The sequence below is a fragment of the Acanthochromis polyacanthus genome, chromosome 14 (assembly GCF_021347895.1).
Source record: "Acanthochromis polyacanthus isolate Apoly-LR-REF ecotype Palm Island chromosome 14, KAUST_Apoly_ChrSc, whole genome shotgun sequence".
Taxonomy (NCBI): domain Eukaryota; kingdom Metazoa; phylum Chordata; class Actinopteri; family Pomacentridae; genus Acanthochromis; species Acanthochromis polyacanthus.
The window spans coordinates 22,328,074-22,352,494 of NC_067126.1; the positions used below are offsets into that span (position 1 = coordinate 22,328,074).

At 40.1% G+C, this 24,421-nt stretch overlaps 1 protein-coding gene across 2 annotated transcripts in view; it reads right to left on the bottom strand.

The window, feature by feature from the left end:
- Positions 1–24,421, bottom strand: part of adarb1b (adenosine deaminase RNA specific B1b) — a 137,038-nt gene that overhangs the window by 111,519 nt on the left and 1,098 nt on the right. The gene's annotated exons all lie outside the window — the stretch shown is intronic.

Sequence of the window (24,421 nt, forward strand, 5' to 3'; positions counted from 1 at the left end):
GTGGCATTACAAAAAGCCTATTTGATGAGAACGCAGATTTTTGTTCTCTTACTGGCTTTTCTTTCTTTTTTTTGCCATTCATCTCCTCAGTTCCCATTTTGTTGATGTAAATGGCCTCATATCCATCAGATCATTTTCTTTTACATTTTCCATTAAACCTGACAGACCTATGCCGTTCACAGAAAAGAACTTGAGCGAACAAGTGATTAAAATTCAATTATAGAAAGTGGAGCTGTTCTCATGCAAACACAAAGTGTTTACGTGATCAGGGCATTAAATATCCTAATGAGCAGTTTGTATTTGTATTACTAATATTAGTAAGTAGTAAACAAGAGTAAGAAAATGATTCCTCACGTTATACTTAAGAAAACCCAGAAAGGCTTCTGTGCTCCCAAACTTTGCGAAACCACAAGACATATTTTTCAAACTGTCCATGTATCTCAAACCTTGTTCTACATGACCTACCTACTTTTACAAGAACCAAGGACACCAGCTTTACAGTGAGAATACCAGTGAAAGTGAAAGAACCTTCCAATATAGCTCTGAATATTGGAGACTAGCTTTAACTCCTTAAGGAAATAGAAATGTAAGGTTTTAATTGTTTTTTTCCCCTGAGAGCACCAGGAAGTGTACTATCAGAGAAAAAGCATTTAACTTAACCAACTAAATACAGGAAAATAAAGCAGTAATTGTTGCAAATCCCTCCCAAAAATAAAATAAAATAAAAAGTTAAATGGAAACTAATAACTTCTCCACAATAGAAATCAGCTTAAATTGAAAATACCATTTTGTGTGACCCATTTTGTGTGTTCTGTGTAAAGATATGATATCCTTTTTGCATAGTCTAGTAATGCTCAATAACTGAGAATTGCAACAACAAAAAAAGTGAGTTCAAAAAGAGCTCTCTCAGCTATTCTGTTGTAAATATGAGCAGCTAGCAGTAAAGGACTTGACTCTCTATGTGAGCTGGGGATGAGCTGGATATCAGCCTCAGATTGGTTCCAAAATTCTGGAGGGATTACCTGGCATCAGCCCAGTCAACTCAGGACATTCGTGTGAGGAACTGTAGGCACAGAACAGGACTGTATCCTCTGCTTTCTCCGCAAATCAAGTTTGTAATTCTGACAGCTCACACACACTAAGGTACAGACCAGTGAGCATCAGAAACGCAGGCTGATCTCAACGAACTGGCAGTCAGATCACACGGCATCTCAAACATAATTTTTTTTTCTATTTGTGAACATTTTTGGCTGCATTGCCTACCCGGATATCTGTTGAATAATCTGTTTATTTGCTGTTGCTTGTTATCGCTTCGCCTTTTTGCCTTCCCTATTACACGGGCTCATGAAAGAAATGAGTGCCTTTGATATAGGAACCACTTGTGCGGACTTGACAACAGAACAGTCGAAGGCCCTTCACTTTAATGCCCTATTATGCAACAACTGCCACAAAAAAAAGGGAGTCAAACGACTGCATACAACAACAATTGCAGCGCATTCCTCTCCACTCGCCACACACATAACAATGGGAGCACTGGAGGACAGGGGGTGCCCCACATCCCCCCTCATCATTGCCTCATCGGTAATGGACAGTCATTACAGCTGATTTCTCTATTCACCGAGTGGCAGTTAACCCAAGCTAGTGTTTGGAAACATCTCAAGTGCTTCTTTGCCTCACGCAGTCTTGAAGCAACAAAGCCAGCTCTGATTTACTTGTAGCTGGAGCCATAATTTGCAGTTCTTAAAGCTCTGAGAGATGCTGTTGCGGCAACACTTGATACTCGATCAGTTAAAGTCCCGTGAAAGGCTTATTCCTTTCCTCTATAGACTTATAATGCAAGTGGCCTTCAGTCGCTGAAAGACTGGTTCCCACTTCACAGCTTAATTAAAATCAGGCTCTTTGATCAAACATGCAAACTGCAAATCCCTGTTAATACCGTGACCAAGAAAATGTCACCTGTTTGCTATCTTTAATCAACCTAAATGAGATTAGAATTTATATCATAAGGACTAAATACCGTACTATTGTTTGTTTTGTAAATGCAAAGCAGCATCTCTCCCTTAGAACAAGCTTGATTTTTGAACAACCATGTGTGCATTCAAAAAAATTGGAATATGGTAACTCATTTTCAGTCCTTTTACTGTTCTTGTGGACAGGCATGCATTGCTCAGTAAATGATTTCAAGAGGTTCGTTTTATAGTGGGTGTCTGACTCACAAATTAGCTGAGCCAGAGTGACAATTGGTTGAATGATCCAGCACTAAAACACCTTTACAATGTCACCTTGACTTCATACCTCCTATGACCCGCTTAAAAACAGCCTCCCTGCTGAGCGCTCTATGCTCCAGTTTAAGCAAATATGATCTGTTCTGTTTTTATAAAAAAAAAGGAGTGAAGCTGCCATTATGAACTTTTTCAACATGTAATCTGTTGTTGAAATAAAAATGAACAAAAAATCCAAAATATGAGGCAAACCTAATATGAAAGGATGGGTTGTCAATGGAAAGAGGAACATGAGATTACATGAAAGCACTAGTGGGGGGTTGTCTGCGTTTGCACACTATCATCCCTTTACAAGTGGAATCTGGATCAAAAGCCATCTAATAACCTTGAGAGGGGATTTCCCTCCACTGCCATCTCCTAATAGATAGGTTCAGCATAAAGAAAGCCTGTTAAGTGTTCATAACTGTGTTTTCCCTGCAGAAAATGTCCTGGGTGGTTGATCCAAACAGATGGCAGCAGGCCAAGTTTCAACATTTACATGTATTTTTAGATATAATGTGAGATCATTTAGATACACAGATCAAAATGAAGGACATGCTCTGTTAAAATTCAATGAAAAACCTCCAAGATACTTCGACTTTAATACCCATCAAATAGGCCATATACAAAGAAAAATGCCAAGCATGCCAGTGAGTGTGCTACTGTGGATTTTTCCTAATACTCATTGTTTTTTGTAATAACACATCACAATGCAATACATGATACAGAAATCTTCACTTGGTAAACACATTACAGTGAGGCTAAATTTGAACTGACAAAGAGCTGGTGCAACCAGAGGCATGCAAATGCTTAATATTTAATAAACACCACACACAACATGTTGACGCCTCTGCACAACATGCTTACATTTAATAGCAACGTTTCCAACATTCATGCACATTTTCCTATTCTCGTACTAGAATTTGCTGAAAAGTGCTGCTGACACTGGAACTAAGCGGCTCACTGATTAAAGTGAGGGGGCACATTTTCACCAGTCCGTCTAGTTCCACTGACAAATTATGTAGTGTCACTATGCCACACTCATTTTCCTGTAAGAAAAATCATTTCGCGTCTATGGGTGTCAAGATGACCCTGTGGCAGATCTTGAATATACGTAGTCAGTGCAGTTTTAGTGTTAAATGTGAGAGCACTGTCTGCAAGAAAGGACACTTCCTACTTAGAGCAATCACATCAGTCCATCAGCTTTTTGTAACTCATCGCTGTGGCACACAGGCTTTACCCTTCACCTCCCAACCGACGGGGAAGATTATATAATGCACACAGTTTTAGCAGAAGACACAGACGCATTGTGGCATTAGGCATATGCATCAAAAGACCTGACGATGTGACAGGGAGGGCTTCAGTTTTGCAAGGTCATGCTAGAGGACGAGGAGACAGATCGGGGAGCGTTACAAAGAGAGCAGCACAAGGGCAACAGGGATAGAGAGTGACTGTAAAAGACGGGGAACTAGTTGGAGAGGGGGGATGAATCAACAAAACTGTGCTGTCAGCATCCCCAGGGCCAGCAGGGAGCATTAAGTGAGTTGACGTGGGCCACTGAGTCTCCCCCTTTTCTACTTCCTCCTCTCCTCCCTTTTATTTTTTCCTTTTGTCTTTCTCTCTCATCCATATGGCAGCTTCCACCTCTTCCCCTCCCCCTGCCCTGCTGCACACTCTATTGAAATGGCCTCTCTCCCACATACAAACCCACGCTTGCTTGCTCAAGCATCCCACATCCCCTGAGCCATGTCTTATTTACGGTTCGATTATGGGCGACCGCCCTCCAGGACAAACGTCCCCCTCTGCCGCCTCTCTGCCTCGTGCCCAGATGTTGTTCAAATAATTACGAGAAAATCTGTTTTGTCCACTGAGGTCATAACAGCATCTGTGGCAAATGCAGCAAGAACGCTGCAGCAGCAGCATCACGGCGCTGGTGTCGGAGAAGGAGAGCAGAAAGATGAAGCCTGACATGCATACACAACCCGTGGCAAAGGCAGTTATTTATTTAAAACACACAGGAGCATTTTTAGAAGTTGATACACACAAAAAATATACCTCAAACAGCACAAATGCTTGTCTAAATAAAAAAAACAAATCCCTGTGCAGTACGCAAGTTAAGAGCAGAGGGCTCTGCAGCAAATGCACACACTAACACACACACACACACACACTCACACACCTCCACAGAACAAGGTAATAAAGTGTGCACCAATGATTGAACAGAACCCCTGGGAGGCACAACACAGCACTATCCCAGCTACAGAGGTGAGTAATAGGGCTGCTACATCTTCCTTCCAAAAACCACTAGCGCTGCCTGCCTGCCTGCTGACACATTCCACTGGAGTGTGCAACACTCTGCTCTGCAGCCTTTAGCAAACTGTGAGAAGGCAAAGCCCCTCTGTGGGATAAAAACACCTCCTTGATATGAACCGATGAATGCAGCAGCCAGTCTTAATGTGACATGCTTTTGATGAATATGAAGAGGTCTTGTTACTGAACAGACTGCGGGTGTACCATCAGTTCAGAGACTATGGATGTTCGTTACAGAGAGCATTCACAGCACAACGGATCATATTATGACTAATATATCAACAGCTAATGCTGCAAATTAGCCTGGTGAGGGGTATGATTTGAAATTTGTAGCATAAGGACTGATTTAATAAACCTTAAGAAAGCTGTCTTTCATCACTTTGTCGATACCCACTTAAGACTAAATGGCATGAGCTCTCTGGGAATGTCTGAGCCAAATCGCTCTCGAAATATCTGAACCATTTCATAAGTGGTATAGGCTTTCTCTGTACATTAAGAGTGCAAATAATTATTTTCATTAGTAGGAATCTTTAATGAATTACCCTGTCCTGTCAACAGTTTACATCTCACATTATTTTATCACAAAAGATGAAAAATATCTACAAAAATATTTACATTTAAACAATTGGAACTAGAGGAGTTTTTTTTTACATTTCACCTCCACAGAATGACTAAATTAATTATTTTAGTATCAGAAGTGTTCACATCCATTCTCTTTTCACAAGAATATCTGAACAAAAATACAACGCCCTACATAAGATGAAAGGTTTTACATTTGCTGTTCCTGTTTTTCCAACCAGCTCTCAAAAACCCAAATATAATCAGATGTGACAAAATCGAGCATAAAATCATGGCATGTGAGACCATGTAAACATGTGTGTTTGGCATTCTTGCTCTAAATTACTGCATTTTAACTTTCTGTACACAGCCCAATTATGGCAACTATAATTCATATTTCACTAAGAAGTTTATATAATACAGCAAGTGGGCTCTCTGTGGTTTGCAAAATTGGCTTATGTTAGTTAAATTATGGAAAAGCCAATGACTGAACAAATGGTTTCAGTTCAAAAAAATAAAATAATCCTTTGTTTATGAGAGGTGAACAGACAGTCACATAGCTGTGGATGGGAACTGTGTGATGGCTGGTCATCAAATTCAAACAAAGATCTTTGTGTTTACCAAAGCAAGAGGACGAGTTGCAACAAAAGCTGCTCAGTGCATGACAAAAAAACAGAAGTACCCAAACAGCAAGCAGCACACATTCCTGGTACTTAAGACTAAACATCTCTTTCTGAAGGTCTCATTGGAGCAGTCTTTGTATATTCATGGCAGGTTTGACGGCTAAGCAGCATTACTCCTTAGCTCTGATTCTGTTCCGCCGCCCTTCTTTAAACTATTTTTCCAGAAAATCCCAACAGAGGAATATTTGTAATAGCAATCGCCTGCTGTGGCTTTGGCCGCTGCTCTCTTAAGTAATGGCTGTTTATTTCACTGTTGTACTCGCTGTAAGTGTCTTCAGACAAACGGGATCAGCAAACTGCCAAAAATGTAATTTAAATGGAAGTAGCACACAGAAGCAGCCATCTGCCCCACTAATCCCAAACAAACCAGTGTTACTGAAGTGTTCCCGGACTTTCACATGCCCCTACTGTTACACAGCCATTTAAAGGCAGCACAGCACTTCATATGCATGCGTGTGTGTGTGAGGGGGTCATTGTCAGTGCCTCACAGCCCTTCACTCCACTGTGTCCATTTGGGTCATCAGGGTTACGACACAGCGAAATCATTTCAGCTCAATAAGAGACAGGCATTCTCGTAAAGGCATTTTGCAAAAAGTACTGCGTCAGCACGAAACATTACACAATATTATTTGAGCGCTGTCAGACAAATAAGACATGCCTTTGGGATACTGTTGTGTAGCGCTTGACCAGTAATGTCTTATCAGGATCATGACCATTTATTTGTAATCATTGGGGCTGATATCTGGAAATAAAATACATTTGGAGTAAATTCTGATCTAATTCAGGGTCAAGCCAATACTCTGCTCTACTAGTACGACTAAATACCACTACATAAACAATTTAGTATCATGCTCCAAAGTAATAATTCCATCGAAACAACAACTTGCTGCTTTGCGATACCACTTGGACAGAAATACCTGTTTCATCTGCCACTTCAATCAACTGTGCCACTTTTTCCTTCTTCTCAATTCAGACAAAACTAGAACTGGTATATCCTTAAATGTGTTCAATGAAAACATTTTCTGGAAGTGTTGAGTTGTATTTTCTTTAACTTTAATACTGGCTGGAAGGAACAGAAACAAAACAAGAAAAGCACTCGGAGAGCGCAGTATTTGGCCAAGGCAGCTGACGTGGCGTTCACTTGTAGTCATAGTTAAAGTGAAGCCGGGCCGCTATCTTGCAATGATACCGACATCTTTAGAAAAATCTGTGGATCCAGACTATAAGCTGCATGACTGCTAAAAACTATTGAGGTGGTCCTTGTGTCATTTCTGACCTTCCCTGAAAATTGAATCCAAATCTGGAAGTCCGTTTTTGAGTAATGTTGCGCACGTATGGACTGACAAACATACGTCGACCGTCACATAACTCCCCAGTGTTCCTTGGCAAAAGAACTATGATTAACTGGTGACTGAAGACGGTATTTCGGCTAGAATGGAAATGACACTGAATTTATCAAGACAACAGACAAACATGAGGCAAGTTTTATATTTGGAATAACTGAGAAGCAAACATTTGGAGAAAGACTGTCTCTACAATAAAGTTGTTTCAAAAGACCTGGTTCTCTCTGCTATTAAGGTAAATTAAAGAATTTGAGGACTTACAGTGTATTTGTTTCACCACTGCATGAAATCACATACATCACTGACTATTCTCCTAACCCATTGGATAAGACTTTAATTTAATACTTGCTAATACTCTCGAGGAAACCGAAGACGAAGATTTTCACTTAAGAAAAACAAAAGCTATGTGCAAACGTACTCGAAGAACATGCTGACAGGCTTAATCACACACTGCAATTCAAGGTGTTGATGGAAATATAAGCCTCTTTCTATAGGGAAAAAAAAGCTGCTAATGAAAAAGTTCAGCACCATGCAGCGTACATTTGAAAAGTGCAAGATTTGGAAGAGGTGCTAAAAAGTCACACCTGCCCTAGTACAGCAGAACATCCTAATTTAGCCACATCTTTCATCACCACTTGGTCAGAGTGAGAGAGCATGTTGCCTGGAGAGAAAACCTCTCAACCCTGGGAATAAAAAGGAGAACGTGTGTCTGTTATCGCGCATGCGATTGCCCACAGAGAGATGCCTCTTAGGCATGCAAGCAGATGAAAAACTGACAGAAGGAAAGAGCTAAAGTGACACAACAGGAGCCTCCTAAACAGAGAGGAACAAAAAAGCACCAATGATTCATGTGATTCAAAAATAACATCCATGTTTTATTTTCAATTATTGGCTCCACTGAAGAAGCACCAACACAAGAAATAAAGAGAAATATCAGAGTAAAAGCGTCTCATTTGACTGCAAGTGATGAACTTTAATGTGATCTTACTACTGACACACTTGTCAGATGAGCAGTCAAAGGCTGAGAGCCAGAGCTGAACTGACAACATAGCAGGCATTCACCCAAACCTACTCAACAGAAAGGCCACCCTGGGAGTGTAATGACTTTGTGAAGATTCCCCTTTTATCATGCCTAGATGTGAATTCAGCAGAGTCACTTTACTGCAAACCCATGTCTAAACTCTGTACGATGTTGATAAAGTGAATTTATTCAAGCAGAATTCACACTGTGTCAAAAGATAAAATTGTTATGCTTAAAATAAGAGTGAATTTGTCTGATTTGATTTGAAAGTTTGGACCAGACGGTTCTCCTGCCATCTCCTCAACTGTGACCAAATCCAAACGATCAAGCATAAAAAGCAGAATATAGAATAAAAATGACAATTAATGGCACTGGTGCTGAAAATGCATCAACAATATTTTCATATCCTTTTTTCCAACTTCAACTACACTGTGTTTAAAATTCAAATGTTATTTTCTCATGTTGTAAAGGTGTTTAATAGAATCATATGAATCTTTTGAGCTTCAATAATGAGTCCTCTTACGTACTTTAATCATGTTGAAGCTGCTAGTTAAAATATAGTTTTGCACTTTAATTTGTAAACATTAGCTGGGTTTCCATTACAGTTTTTCGCAAAATACAAGCGATATTTCTAAAATTTCGACAGTATATTTGCGCTTTGAACGTGTTTCCATTGAAGGCTGTTCTGGGCAGAAGCATCGTAGCTCTCGTAAAATATCATCCCGCGAGATTTCGAACCCTTTCTCAATCATTTCCGCTTCTATCTCCTTATAACACTCTGCATTCCTCTGCTGTTTGCTGTCTAGTATGGCAGTGATGTTTTTCTCAAGAATAATGGCAAGAAAAGTCTCGGTCTCCTCTTCTGTCCACATGTACCGCGCCATGTTTACTCCGAGAGAACTGGTCATGTGACCAGGTACGTCACGTCCGATGACGTATAATTGTGGAAAAAGTGTTTCCATTGCGCTTTTGCGATATTTTTCAATATTGAAACGTCTGAAAAACCACCTCGTGAGAGCGTAAAAACTTTTCAGCGATATTTTAGTCCTTTTTCGAAATTCAGGTGTTTCCATTACCAGTTTTTTTATTGCGCTATTCACATTTTGCGCATATCTAAGGGTAATGGAAACGCAGCTATTGTCTACATTTTGTGCTGTGTTGCATTAAATAATGGCAAAGCAGCTTGTCAAAATCCTAAAGCAATTCTTTTAACTGACAATGAGTAAAATTGTCAACAGATTAATTGCTTGAAAAAAATATGATAGTGACTGAAAAATGATTGCGGCAAAACAGTATTCTACCTAAATGGTAAATATTCTTCTGCAGTGTCACATAACCAGATGCATGGACCTTCTGATAACTGCGCTATATTCAGAGGATAACAATACATTTAGGGCTGACAGACAGTAATGCAATGAACAGTCAGACTATGGATATGTACTCACAGACACACTGGAGAGCCTCTCACAGTGCAGCTGTTAGCACAGGTACAACTGAGGTACTCACACAATGACTTCCACAAAGAGCCATAAATCCTTCCAGTGACTGTCAGAGCTCCATGGGACTCCTTGTCTTTCCAGCATAGACACAGAGAGTCTGACACTAGCAGCTCCACACTGCTGTCCACGCAACACTGAGCGATGGTCAGTCAGTCTCCCCCATGTCCCCTGACACACTACACAGCCGCAAGGCCACACCTCCTGCAGTTAATGCTCCTCACTCCTATGATGCATTTTTAAATATCCCTGGAGGGAGAGCTGTGGCATTGCATGAATTTGCAGTTACCCTTTCAGCTCACTCGGACAAGGTTAAGTTACTGTGGCTCAATTAAACAGCCACATTTCAGCACCCAAGAATAGTTTCTGTACAAACATGAGGCTTCTGCTTTAAGTGCAATGTGTCTGCCCAGATGGATCTACATGTTTCACAAGTTTTGACTATTTTTCACGCAATAAAATGGCAATTTTCATCAAAAAGGAGCAGCTATGTGGATACTTCTACAGAAGATGTGTGTCAAACTGTCAAGCAGGATGAATGCTGCTTTTGCAAATTCCACACACACGCACCGAATGAATGACAGCAAGGCAGAGCGGTGGTCTTACAGCACAGCAAACCCAAAACTGACAAAACCTGTAAAAACAAAGTCATCTCATGCAGACAAGGACACACATTCTGCAGACCATACACAGCAGATGTGTGAACAAAGAAAATCAACCAAACCACATGAATAGAGATAGGAATCTTTGTAGATTTTACACTGAGACTTTGATTGTTGTTGACATGTTAGAATATCAAATCTCAACTTACATTATTTCAAATTGGACCAAAGGAATGGACTAACCACAAAATGCTGACTTCTCTCGAACTATTTCAGCTCCTTAAATTTGAATATTGTCTATTTTCTTTACTCCTCTGTTACAGTAAACTTAACATATTTGGGTTGTGGACAAAAGAACAGATTTGAGGATGTCATATTGTGCCACAGGAAACCAAGCAGACCGAACAACTTATTGGATAATTGAGAAAATGAGTGAGGGATTAATCGGCAATGAGAATATAACAATGAGAATCATGAGCCCTACTGATCATAGGGGAACTCTGAAGGTAGGAAAACTGCAAGTTCTTCACTGTCCAATGTGGGACAGCAACTATTTGTGTGAACAGACACATTAATATATTGGAGTTAAACTTTGCAAATAACATGAGTAAAACGGTACAAGCTCAGAAGAGGCTTTGGCTAGGTCTGTAAAACATTCAGTTTGGATTCTTCAAAGCAAACTCTAAATCAGTAATCAGTAGAGACTGTGCTGATCATAAAGACTTTAGAACCAATCATGAGTATCAGCTCTTATCATACTGATTGTCTGAGAACATCTATACCCACTGGTCTGGTCTATTAATTAGAGGGAAACCTCTCACTGTGGCTGTCACTGGCAGGAAATCGCAACAGAACTGTGCACATATCCAAATTTCCAAAAACATTTCTAAAAGGAAAACAGACCTAATCCAACATGACCGTGCAGATGTGTCCAAAGCCATGCAATCAATCTGCATACAATTACTGGGATCCAAACTTTAGGTTTCTTTTTCATATAAAATGGATACCTGCTGTGGTATGGAGTAATAAAATCCAATAATTTGTCGTAAGGACTTAGCTAGGAGAACACATGACCTGCAACTTTAGGCATGTAAAGAAAACAGAACATTCCACGGTGACGTATGTGGATTTTCCATCTCTGGAAAAAAACAAAAACAATACTGTCATTATCAGTGCGAAACACAGGCTGCATGCAGAAACAGTTCCACCAATGGAAAGGCTTGTTTAATTACTATGGGAATAAAGAATACACTTCAGATTCATATCATGGTCACCAAAGGAAGATGTCTTCTGTGTGGCACTTCACACTTCTTCAGTAACAGGTAAGACAAATCCAACTACTGCCTTCTATTGGCTCAAACTGTGTGATATAGTGCAAATGGAGCATAAATAACAAGCTAAACACCTCCTATGTGACCAAACCAATTATACAAAGCACCTTATTAAGAAATTCTGAAAACTGAGCCTGAGTTTTGATGGCTGTTTCTGACAACACACTGCTCGTGCATCACTGCAACAGTTTCTGTACAAGCACTGACACAAATTGCCAAGGGGTAGAGCAAATCCTGACCTGTTTTATAGAAACAAAGGGATCAAATTAAAATGTTCCCACTGAGTGAGCAGAGTACACAAATATGCCCCCATGGAGTGGCAGCACCTGCTACGCTCTGCTCCCAGCAACCCCCCACCCCCATTTCTCTGGACCATGTTTAGCCTCACCGTAGCATCTCTATCAGTTCTACCACCGCCTGACCAGAGACGCTACCTGTCTTAGGCGCTCATCAGCATGGCTAGCAGATTTTAAGAACTGACACAGGCATTAATTAACAGTTTTCCGGCTAAACCCCTCCCTCTAACAGCATCGTTTTATCATAGTTTAGCAAATGTAACCAGGCGCAACAGGCTTGACAAGTTTCCCTGTAGATTGTTTTCACATGTCAAAGCAGAATGCATGAAGCTGTAGAAGGTCTTTTTAATTGCATTTCCAAAGCCTTGAGTCTATGACTCTAAGTGTAAGGAATGAATTAAACTGTGTTTTTTTTTTTTTAGCTCTAGCCTCTGGTGCAATCGTTATCACGCCAGGCTATCGGTCTACTATCTACATTAGTAATTAGCCATGAGTGTTACTTCCAAATGAGCACCTTATTAACTACCTGCGTTTGCTGCAAAAGCTTAAAAAAAATCAACAGTAGCTGATGAAAGACACACAGGCAATTTACATGTGGGATATGGGACTTTAATGGAGCACTGATTGAGTCTTCCATTAGTCCTAACAGGGAAAAAAAATACCACAAAATCCTCTGTAAGAAAACAGTTTTTGCTCAGTACTGAAACTTCATTGCCATAGTAACGAAGGTGCTGGAAAGGCTGTCCTTTCACAAAGGGCATTTAGCCAGAAGGTGCTGTGGTTAATTGAGGAAGTCTGTCTCAGACTGCTGAGGGTCAACCTCTTCACCCCGAGTCAGTCCAGCACACACAAAAACAATCTACTGCCTATATGTGTGCATCATTAACCCTTTCAAACAGGAGCACTGAAGCGAGCTCCTCAGGACAGCACACTAAAAGGCACTCTATTTTTCTTAATCTTGCTCCTCCTTTTCGTTCTATATATAGACATATCACCAAGGGCTCTGCAGAGCGCCATAGAATATGGAAGACAAGACAGAAAAGGAGACGGTTGATGAATACGAACAGGACAGAGAGGGGTGCTTCATTCATTAATCCATCCAGCTGCAGATTCTCCTAGACATTCAAAAGTTTAACCAACACGTCTTTCGTGAGCGGAGGATTTACTGTCTGACTGTACCTTCTATTGAAGGCCAGGAAGCAGACAAAAGCTTATAAAACAAGAAAAAAGTGTTTTCACAGCTACTCCATGTGGCCTGCATTATTGATGGGCTTAACCTAATCCACTGTGAATACATGTACGGCCACATGATGACACAATCCATGTTTTCGGGGGTGATACACACAGTGAACTGCTATGACGTGAACCTTTGTGTGAATGCCTGTTCCTGTGCATAAGCTCACGAAGCCTGCTCAGGATAGCGTACAGTGGTTGCACTCATACACACACACACACAGCTGCCCACTATAGCCATACCCTAAGGCAATATGGCTTTTTCTCCAGTACGCTGGAGAGCTACTGAAAGCTCACATAAAGGCAATGACAGGTACATTTCTGTCTAGAGTGTAAGCATCTGAGAAAGGTGGAGAGCAGGAGTATCAGCTCTAAATACTTCTCAAAAATGCCATTTGAACTTAAGACTAAAAAGATTGAGTAAAAAGGCAACCTACTTCCAGTAAGAAAACAAGGTACATGGTGTGAATGGACAAAGCATGAAGTACTATCCAAGGTAAGGTCAGAGCTCTTTGTGAACCTACTAAATGTTTTTTTTAAACTACAAAATAATACTGTTCACTATTTCTTACACATTAATGTCTTCAATTTGTCCAAATCCCCAAGTATTCAATAAACGTCATATAACAAAGGAATGATTGTCATTTGAGAGGCTGAAACCAGGAAAACTAGAACACATTGACAATCAATAGCTGCAGATTAATTATCTGTCAACGGACTAATTGACTAACTCTCTGTGGCTCTAAAATCTACATTGAGCTGCTCTTTTTCAAGGTCAGAATAGCCATTTCAGTTGCACTCAACCATTAAGTTTCATACATGGTGACCCTTTTATTTCATTTTCATTTATCTAAATTATCAATGCATGTTTGCAGACATTTTTTTCTTTCTACTGAGTTCAAAAAAACAACTTGGGTTCCAGGTTCACAATGATCTTGGCAACACTCAAGCAGAAATGACCAGAATTCTTAAATGCCCCCATTCAATGCCATGGTAATCAGCCTCCGAATCATTACTTGAATGTTTGGGGTTTCTTTATATTTATATATGCATCCCAGGGCTGTACGCTTAGCTTTTTCACTAGGAGCACAGGTGGTCCTAAATGAAAAAATTTAGGAGCACAGAAAAAAATTTAGGAGCACTATGAATTTTCACTATGAATCACACAATTTTATTATTAACATTCACACAACAAGCCAAGCAGTAGGCTCAGTTATTTAACACAGAGAACATCCCTGTCCCACATCTTTTTGTATTCAAGTCGCCTGGCACGCTTGGCTAAGTTCATCCAGTGGTCCACAGCAGGACTTGGATCAAAGTCCTCAAGCCATGGCCCCTCCAAGCTGATCCTAATGAGGTCTTCGGTGGTGGTCAAATAAATGGATGCAGTTCTAACAGTGACATTGCACAAACAAAGCTTCTCCCACAAAATAGATTATCATCCCTCACCAGTGTCAGATACATCAGCTTCATTGGTCCTCAGGACTTTGTGAACTAATAAACCAATGTATTTTTTACAGATGGACATCTATACTACAGCCGTCACAAGGAAACACCAAAGCCCATGTTTAGAGTGTGTGTGTGTATTTTGTAAATAGTTGGCAAAGAATTATGTTTGATTTTGTTCTCATAAAAGGAGGTGTACATATGTATGTGCATTTTGTAATTAGTTTGTAAAGAAGTATTGATTTTGTTCTCACAAAAGAAAACAAAACTTTCACCAATATGGCTTCCTTTCATTTGGAGTGTGATTGGTCTACTGACTTCTTTCTTTTGTCATATTTTCCATTATCACTCAGATGGCATTATGTTACATTTTTCCAGTTTCCAAGCAAAAAACTCGGTGGAAGCCACCATGTACACAAGACCTTATACAACAGCAGCAGAGGTACAGATGTTGTAGCTGAGAAAGTTTGGAGGTTGACACTTCTTGCATTCCCAAAACAATAGGGGAGTCATATTTTGTTAAGTGGCCCAATAAATTCTGATTCCAGATTTGATTTCATATCATACAATCTGCACAGTTAACTCAACCTGCATATTTCTATTAAAGTCCTAGTTTTGAAATAGTCTCTCTGTTCTTAATCTGCCATACTGTGATCATTTAGCCCCTTATGTATTATTCTGTTCTTACAGACTGTAATTTACTAGTTTTTTTAAAAAAAAAAAAAAAAACTTTTGTGATTTGGTGTTGTAGCTGTTGTAGCAAATAATTTCCCAGGTGTGGGATTAAAGAACTTCAATTCTATTATATATTGTTAACTGGCCCAATAAAAATAACAATTACAAATAACTTTATACTTAAGAACTATACTTATATTAAAGACTTTATACATAAATACCAGACATATTTTGATGCCATATCTTGCATTTGTAGGGGAGTCTGATTATAGGTGCAGAATGCATAGATTGTGTTAACTGATGACAATTTTAGTTCAGTTATTACTTTATGGTATTTAAACTTTTTTACATGCTTAATTTAGTGTCATTTGCATTATTATAATTTAGACAGACAGTATTTGGTTATTTTAAGTTAATGTGTTCATAAAAGCTAAAGACAAAAATAGGAGCCTGTCGCTTTAAGAAAGTGCGCCGGTCTGTGTGATGCTCGGTACTGTGTGGGGGAGACGGCCTGAGAGTCGAGAGGAGCTCACGGTTTTTCTGACCATGTCATGTTGTAGCTTGCCGATGTGGAAAAAAAAGTTGTTGAAGAAGAAGGTGTAGGCTATGACTTTTAGTTTGATCCACTTTGTGTGGATTTATTTTAGGAGCAAATGCGAATAATAGGGTTGACATCTGTACTCGCACGCGTGCTCCCTTTTTATATTTTCTACTCGCACCGATCTATTTTTAGGCGCATATGCGAGTGAAACGCTCGCACTGTACAGCCCTGCATCCCCACAAAATTTTCAAACAACCCATGAAATAAGCAAAGGTAATCCAACATTATTAATTTTTCATCAACATTAAGTGCTATTAGTTATTCTCAGATAAGAACATTTAATCTTAGTTGCTATGTAACATTAACATCACAGACTCACAAGTTACAACTAGAAAAATGTAAAAAAAAAAAAAAAAAAAAACAGCCATCTGCATCCAGTTTATCGTTCAAAATGACAATGTCAGAAATCTACAACAACTTTAGCAAAAGAGCTTAAAACTGGACATGACTGTGCATCAGTGTGTCAACATCTGTGTACGTCCACAAAGGAGCAAAATTAAGGGTTATAAATGAAGTTTACCAACCATGTTATTGTAGATAGATGCATCCATCTTCTCTCTTGGTCATGCCATAATTCTCACCAAAGCTTCGAAGCTCCAAAATGGCATTTGGGATAATCCTACACTTTAGTAAATTATCCACTAAAACCTGTTTCTTCTGCTCTTAAACTAAACAAATCACCATGGAAAACAAAGTAGTTTTCTGACAAAACCTGGTTTACACTGACATCATGAAAACTGATGACCCATGATGCCATGAATAATAAAGAATTAGACATACAAACATTGTCCCTGATGACCTTACATGTAAATTAATTTTAAAAATGTACAGGAGCGATCATTTACCAATACAAACCATCGCTATAACTACTATGCTTCACTTTTCATTAAGTAATACCATTAAAATACATTACACACACTCTCCCCTACTCTGCTGGAGCAGCTACAGTATGTAGCTCCATAGTTATGGCTGAAGTGGGAAGCCTGTAGCTATGAATGAGTGAAACCATTTAAATGTGATGTACAGCTAAGAGAGAGCATAAATATTCAGTTAGACACACGCAGCAGCAAAGGTTAAAGTACATGAATAAACATTCTGACCCATCCACAAGCCAAACACTTTTTTGTTTCTCGTGATACTATTGCATAAGATAGTCTTGCTATATTTAGCTGGATTCATTCACATCACCTCATTTCAATGCTGCTTCATGGCAGCATTCAGTGCAAGACTCCAACAAAGCAACCAAAATGGTACTGATAAATCAGTCACACACTCAAACAACATGGTGTCACAAGCAGGACACACATAACGCTCAACCCTGTAGGAACATTTTTATCAAGATGCAAATATTATATCTGGAAATATGCTGTGCCATATGCTTATTATTTCTACATCAACACATCAGCCTGTAAACTTGCATTTCTTTTCAGTGGAATTGAGTATTTCCTTTAGGCATTTAAAGAAAAATTACATAAAATATTGTTACATACATTGTCCAAGAAAAAATGCGATGATTGTAGCTGATATCTGTTGATAATCTGTATGTGAGCCTGTGTAGCATTTTTTGCAGTGAGTCTTCCAGTCGACGATGACCAGCCGCAGTCCTGGTGGCTGCACGGAGGCCTTGTCCTGCCCTTTGTAGTGCTAACATGCATGTGTGTACGGCATTGACTGTAATGTCACATTCACGCTCTGATGCTAACCATGTCTGGCATGTGCATTAGCCCTTTCTTCTATTTTCACTGAGAACTCATCTTCAGTGAAAGCAAAAAGAGGTTACAAAATTCCTTTACAAAAGGTGCAGAGTGTCCTGAAGTTCACCTGGGAGCTGTCCGTGCACACTCACAACAGTGCATACCCCAACACCTCACCTTTAAAGGTTACTGCTTTGCCAAACGTAAACAGCATTGCAAATCATGTATTAACAAGTGTTAATACATTAACTGAATTTTGTGATGGGTTGATGGAGCGGCAGTGATGTGGCACCCCTCGGGGTAGCACAGAATGTCTCAGTCATGAAAGCCAGGGTCATGCTGCTTTATTTGCACAAACCCCTACCCCACACCAGCATCACTCCAGCCTCCAAAAAAAAAAAAAAAAAAAACACAGCCTGTTGTCATTTGTTGAAATGTGCTCGTCGGTGAGCTAAAGAATCTGATACACACAAATCCCCTATTTAGACTTTTGCTTCTTATGCTGAAAACTCTAAACTACTCTGTGCCTACTTGGCATAGTTTGGTGGTTTGATGTAGCTCCACAGTGGATTATGGCATAAAGACATCTGACATCAGACTAGAGTGACGATGTTGTCCATCGTCCACATCGTCATTGACACCCTCTTTACACTGTGATTGGCCAGCTGTGTGGAGGTGAGCGGCTGGGTTTGTACTTTTCTTTTGTTACTTACCTGTTTGTGGCACCTTATTTCACTTGAATTTCCCACTTCATTAATAAAGTATCTAACTATCTACATTTTTTCAATGGAATACAACTCTGTCAATGTCTCAATGGAGAGATCATCTCAAAATGTGTACAATTATTGCCATTTTTAAATGAACTCAGGTATCCCGCTCGGTGACGGTGGGATTTTCGCTCAAAATGACTGTAAACACATTTTCTCCCTGATGCAGTCGGAGAGCGTGTCTTAAGAGGCAGTTCTGAAAGACCGTGTCCTGACCCCAATTCCCATGTGATCCACAAAATGCTGAGAGTGCTTGAGACTATAAGGTGGAAAGGGTGAACACATCTGCGCATGAAGCATTTTTTGTTTTATTTTCTGAAATGCAAAGTGCACTTAATGTGGTATGCCTTGCAGGTCAAGGGGAAGTTAGAGGAAGGAATACGCTGCTTTAGTACATTTTGCATGGACAAACGGCATGGCAGAAAATGAACTCCAGTGTTTTTGTAACTAAAATGTATAGGCTTTTGCTATTTATACCAAAATTATGCCATTGATTCAGCACTATTATGGAAAAACTAAATCTTGTCCTAAATTAACCTGAAGCTAGCAATTCTACAGTACGATGGGAACACAAAGCCTCACAGATGGCTTTGTTCAAACCATCATTATATCTGTGCAAGACACCATAAATAAAATTATACTTCTGAACAATTAATTTCCAGTGGTAGTTTGCAGTTTGTAATTGAAATTAATGAAAGGCAGCTACAACTGCCTGTCTAACAACAATCTAAAAAATGTCATAATGTGCATCTTCATGCACTGTGCACACAAGCATGAACGACTGACTTTAAAGTGAAGATGTACAGACAAATACTAAATATCACCCGCTTCATGCCTCTCCAGGAGTCTCTTTGGAATTGTGAGCTTGTAGTTAGTAACAGTAGCCGTGAGCAAACAGTATCTATCAGAGGTCTGTTTCACACAGGGTGATTAATTGATTGACTGGTCATTCATGTAAAATTAAGCCAAAAATCAATTTCAATTCTAATTTGACCTGGGCAAGGTACAACAGCATTTGTGACAGCTGCAGTCAAACCGCAAGGTCATCTGTGGCCTCATTATTGTGTGGCAAAATGAGAAATGCACATAGACTGCATGATACACATGCTGTTTTCATACTCTGATTATCAAGGTGAGTAGAACAGAACGCTTTATAAAGCCTCTCAATTAATCACAGACATCACTGCCGCTGCAGAATTCACATAAAAGAACAGTAACCAAAGTATGATCAACGAGAAATGATACTGTAGTTTATTTTCTGTCCTGCTTTAGTGCACAAATATGGGAGACACATAAAGGCAGAGTCCAAAATGAACACCCACAAAATGCCACTACATTTTGCATTTGGCGACTAATCTTGGAAGGTTATCCAGCAATTGATCGATTTCAAATCAAAGTCTTAATTTGAAACAATGGAATTAGCAAATCGCAGAGGCTGCAATTTAGGATATAAAAGGCGTGGCTATCAGATTATGTGACAAATGGTGTCAATCAGTTTTATTTTATCAGAGCGGACTGCAACTTTCTAGAGCTGTTTATTCTCTCTCGTCAAATGGATGCTATGTGGTTCAGGCAGGCACGCTACGGTCCGACACGCGTAAATGAAGACTGACACACAGCTTGTTATTTTTCCCACCCATATTCCCTAAAGACTCTGCCCATCCTGCCTCTGGCTCTGACCCTGACATTTTAATCTGACCCTAACCCGGCAAAAACCACTAGCCTACCAGAGGAATGGTAGTGTCAGGTCTTCACAGAATACATATAACTATCACTTGCCTGTAAACAGTGAGGAGTCTGATGATAACATTTAGAATTAAAATGATTAAGCGCTGATTTTTTTTTTTAACAAAATGTGCCTTCATGGTTGAAACATATTATTATTATTATCATTTAATAGTAAATACATTCAGAAGAATTTTGACAGCAAGAATTGTTGAGCTGTACTTGAATTGATTAACTGTCAATAAATGAAAATAATTTTGCTCTGGTCTCTTCTTTAATTTTGCATGAAGCAAAGTACCTTATTATCTCAATGAAATGTACTGGAACTAATGCCTGTGTGAAACAGAAAAGCTATTCATTATTTTGGCGGTGAATCAAGAAGTTCATTTCAAATACAGCAGGACGGCTGGACGCACAAGTTCACAATAAATGCCGCGGCAGTGGGAGGGGTGGGGGTTGTCCTATATTATTCCTGTCTAGTCTTACTGCATGGGTGAACTTGAGGAAGAACGGGAAAGAGATGTCATGTTTGTCATGTTGGGACCAAACCAAATCTAAATGGAACTGCTATCAGAAAATAGCAGAGAAGCCATCAGATAAGAGAAGTAGCGAGCGCCCAGTGCATGTGTGTGGGGCAGACACCGAGGGATGATGTGGCGGCAATAAGAAAGCCAGGTACGCCGGCTGTCAGAGTGGAGTCAGCTTACCAGTCAGCCGTGAACGTGACAGTGAGCGTTCAGTACGAGCAGCTATAAAATGCATCCAGTATCACCTCAGTTTCCCTGTTTCAGCATACATATCCAAAAGCAGTCTTAACTAAACGTAGTGTCGCGTGCAAACCACTCAGCTGTGATAAACGTGCACAGATAAATTTAATAAGACCAGACAACGACAAATCTGAACTCCTATCTAGTAATTACTGGATGCAAATTATTGTAATCTCAGGTTTATCAGTCAAGTGTGTCAAATGGGTTTCTGTGAACAAGTTATTACCCAGACTGTCTCCTGCACATGTACATTTTCTACATTTGTTGCAGTACAAACTGCAGAGCTTCAACAGTTCAGTTTTAACCTGTTATACCTGTTATACTTCAGCCCTGAGCAACGAGTCAGTCATATTTAGCTGCTTTTGGTTCTTCCATAATAGTGACTTATGTGTTGTGGGTGCAGTCGTATTATTAACCGAAGAGAGAACAATGATGAGCTGCTCTTCCGTTTGGATGTGGTTATAGTGGCAGGAACCAAAGTAGTGGAAGTTGTTTCCTTGTGGAAGGAACTCTGGGACATTGTCACATGTTAATCGGTGGTATCCTTTGCTCCCAGTGCTAGTCACCACACCTGCATCACCTAAAGTTTTAATTAATTGAACTCCGTAATCCCCCATCCCTTCATGCGGCCAACTGTTAGCCCAATTTCTTTGACATTCCATGGTCTCTGGTCAACACATCGGTGCTGGTCTCTTCCTGCGTGTACGTCCCTTTAGTGTACTCAATTCCATTTTTATTTCCAGATTGGACTTCTGAAAAACTGGTTCAAACTAAGTATTTGTTCAAAAGACTTTTCTGGCTGTCTGAGCAAACACACTGCCTGTTCTATTGGATTTGGATGGTATTAACAAGTCCGTGACTGCTCTGTGCCTCCTCCACAACAGACCCAGCAGACCTTCTCACTAGAACTTCGACCTTTACAAGTATACGGTTGGCTCGCACTGTCAAGCCTGCCATTTACAGCTTAAGGCGCCTTTATTCTCAACTCATGTCAGAAGAAGAGTTCGTATAGTTGTCATTGGGAAACTCAAAACAAAAGAGGTAGGGAAGGACTGACTTGGTGAAGCAAAACCAGGAAAGTCATGGCCTCCGGTCGCAGAGAAGTGGAGTTTGTCAAAACTCCATCCATCATCGATAACATCTCCCACCATCTACACAGCGTTCTGGTTATCCAGTAGAGCACATTTGGCCAGAGACTAAGGATTACTAAATGCTCCACTGAACATCACAAGAGGTCCTTCCTTCCTGTGCCCATCCAGCGATACAATTCCTCCTCTTTCTGTTCAAGACGTTTTGTCCACAATCTTAAGCAACTGTTGCAAGGCAAGTGATAACCTGTGGGGACGAATAAAGTTTTTTTCTGATTCTGAAAAAAATACCAGCTGCTGTTTACTTCAATCAATAACCAAGTGAGACAGAAGAAAACAGGATGCCTGGTGTGTTTCAGGAAAAGTGCACAGGACAAAGGACGAACAGTAGTAAAAGCCTGATAAGGAGTAGCAGGGAAGTTAAGAGCAGTCCCCTCCATTAAGAGACGTATTCATTTCAAACAGCTCGAAATGCTTTCAGACTAAAAATATCTGAAACAATGTTCAATAGCAGTATGAGGAAATCCCCCCCTTGTAATTAGAACACTGTTATCTGGAGAACCATTTATCTCCCTGCAGACAGACAGCCTCTTTTCGTTTACACTAGTATTTATAAAATTGTTCGTGGCACGTTGTATAATCGCCCCTTAAGTAAGATAAGTCAGGCTAACTTAACTTTGTCAGATCAATCCTACAATAAGACTGATGTGCTTTTGCAGTGCTAACACTCTCCTGCTGGGCAAATTAAATATATTCAGGAAGACATCCAGAGAGATTCAGTTTCATCCAGCCTATGCATTCAAATATTTTGCTTGCAAACAATTACTAGCCAGTCTAGCAGGTGCTCCTCTCGCTATGGGGACGATTTGCCCAGATTTGGTGCTTGGCAGGTTTATTTGTACTGCAAAAAAACAGAGTCCGTGGGAGTGTGGCTTTTAATAAAACACCAAAGCAGTTTAAAGAAGGCAGCGCTAACTTACAGAACATGCTGTTTCTCTGAGTGTTCGTTATCAGTTTTAGAGCTCATGTTTAAATCATCTATCGTGTATTTTATGTAGGATTAGAACTGCTGAAGGTGAACTAGAATATGAGAAGCAGAGTAGCATGCGGCAGCTTTCCTCAACCGATACTGAGCCCCTGTGGTTTTCTTCAAATGTGTATCTTCATCAGCACCCATGAGCCTGCGAATCCTGAGGAAATGCGCTGTCTTTTTATAGTGCGTTATCCCCACGATGAGCAATGGTGCGTTCATCAGGGCTCATACAACAATGTCCACAGGGCAGGGAACATATGGATCGATGACAGAGGTTGCTATGTCCACATAGGGCTGTGTGAAGGTGATGGGTACCCTCTCTGTTGCCTCTGGGTTTGCATTACAGGAGAAAGAAAGGAGAGCATGCTCAAAGACAGCGATGATTTATTAGCACAAGTAGCAGCAGCCTCTTTTCTGCTGCTGCTGCTGCATGGGCCCACTTACACAGAGCCAGCGCAGTGTCTCCGCTGCATGCAGCTTTCCTAAGAGGGCACAATGCAGCAGAACTTTGCTCACATACACTCGCACGCACTTAGCCACGTGGTCAGTTTGGTCCAGCAGCCTCAGTACCTGGTCTAAGCTTCTTTTTTTCCCCTCCCTCCTCTTTAAACCTGTCACCTCAGCAAGTGGAGCAGTACCGCAGCAGTTTTACAAAATGTAGAGTAAGGCCTCATGTAGTCAGCCCCTCAACACAGCTTTGATCAGTATTTGCTAAGGTTGCCCTGCGAGTGCCCTCTTTTAGCTGACTGCTGCAGCCGGATTTTGCAAAAACCTCAATTGCTCCTTTTAACTCAGCAAATCAGCAAAATTGCCTTTCCCCACACAGCTGCAAATAGATTCCACATCATTTCTTTAAACAAAAACAAGTGTTTGTCAGCAAAAGGCTTCTCCTGCAATGCTGTTCTGTGAAAAAAATAAAAAATAAATCCAACCTGTGCTGCATTGTTTCAAGGAAAATGTGAGTCATGTAAGCCAAATCTTGCAAACCACCGCTAATATACCTTTGGGAATGGGCTACCTTTAAAGGGCAAAACCACTTGGCTCAATATAAATGTTTACGCCATACGCCAGTATGTTCCTCATATATGAATGAATATGACCACAAACCAGACACTCACTTAAGCTGTCTTTGTTTAGGGCAGCGGTGACATGAAAAACATGCAAACACACACACCAAAACCGTGCAGTAACTCTGTCCTGTTTTCGCTAACAGTTCAAATGGATTTTACTTAAACTTTCCATCATGCATGTGCCTTCAGGCCACAAGTGAATAATTCAGAACCCACTGCTACTCTTTCTTCAAAAATAGGAAATAGACTTTAAGTTCTTTTAACAGTAAAAACCAGAATAATGGTTTATGCTGGCAGCGTGAAGTAATTATAACCCAATAAATTCTACAAATGGTAATCGTTTAATTATCCATCTGGCTTTAATCAACAAAAAATAAGGACTGTGTGGAGCTTTGTCACACACAACTGCTTGGAGAATTTC